Raw genomic sequence first — 1,227 nt, 5'->3', positions numbered from 1 at the left:
CAGCTGGTGGATCGGCAGCTGTTTTTCTTGCACAGCACATTTAACTTACAAGATTTGGGACTAAATCTATGTCTTTTCCTTTCTCCACCCAAATGAAATCATTTCCTTTTACCATCCTGCAACTAGTCCTTACGGAAGAGAAGAGTTAGGGTTATGAAAGAGACAGAGAGGGAAGAAGGGCAAGGAAGGAACAGCCAGCTTATAAGCATGCCAGGGTTTCATATGTGAGCTTGAAAGAAAGCTCACACTTGAAGAAGGACAATGGTGCCTAAAGGCCTGAACTTGCCATGTTTGTGAGGATCACCGTTCCCATCTTTGCTGGGCCAGACCCTGGAAATGTACCATGTCATTCCTTGAAAGGAATCTTTGTTTCCTTGTTAATTAGCTATATTTTGCTTTTGCTTTTTAAAGATTGTTCAGGCTTTACAATATCAAAATCTTGTTGGGAGTTAATGTGCAATTTTCAAAGTCATGTTAAATCATGCAATGAAAAAAGAAAATACTCCCTAATCCTCATAATCTTGCAAAATGAAAAATGGCAAGGTTTGCCTTTTTTCCACAGCACATGAAATTTGAAAAATAGCGTGAAGACTGCATCTAAACCCTCTCTCTGCCCTAAAATGGCATAGCAATCTAAAGAATGAGTACATGCACTAACATATGTTGTCAGCTGTCTTAATAAGAGGGTGTTTCTATAATATGATGTTATTTCTTCAAGCTGCGTTCAATATTCTTGGCTGCCAGATGATAAGAGGGGAAAAAATAAGACACTTTTAGGGCAGAGGACAAAGACTCAAGGACTGGAGTGGGGGGAGGGGAGGAAGAGAGGAAAAAGTCTGAAATTTTCTGCTCCTCTGCCTGTCCTATTTAATTTTTGAGATGAGTGGGAAAGAAGCACATAATGTAGGAGTTTGGGGAAGACCAGTTGCCTCAATGTTGGCAGTGATTTGGAGGACATTTTAATTTATTTTCATATTGAATGCTCCTTTAACCAAGGAGCCAAAGTTGGGTAAACATGTACTCAAGGCAGGAGAGAAAGACCCTTCTACTCTCGGGCTGTCCTCAGGGAAGTACCAGGGCTGCTGATATTCTAAGGGCTGGCCTCTCTCAGAGTTACTTTCTGAAGAGAGCAGTCACAAATGGAAGGACATGGTAAGTCTCTTTAGTGTTGTATTCAAGCACTGGCCTCTCCAGCACACACGCACACACACACACACACACACACAC

The sequence above is a fragment of the Physeter macrocephalus genome, chromosome 10 (genome assembly GCF_002837175.3).
Source record: "Physeter macrocephalus isolate SW-GA chromosome 10, ASM283717v5, whole genome shotgun sequence".
Classification (NCBI taxonomy): Eukaryota; Metazoa; Chordata; class Mammalia; order Artiodactyla; family Physeteridae; genus Physeter; species Physeter macrocephalus.
Note: the sequence above shows the minus strand (reverse complement) of the source record.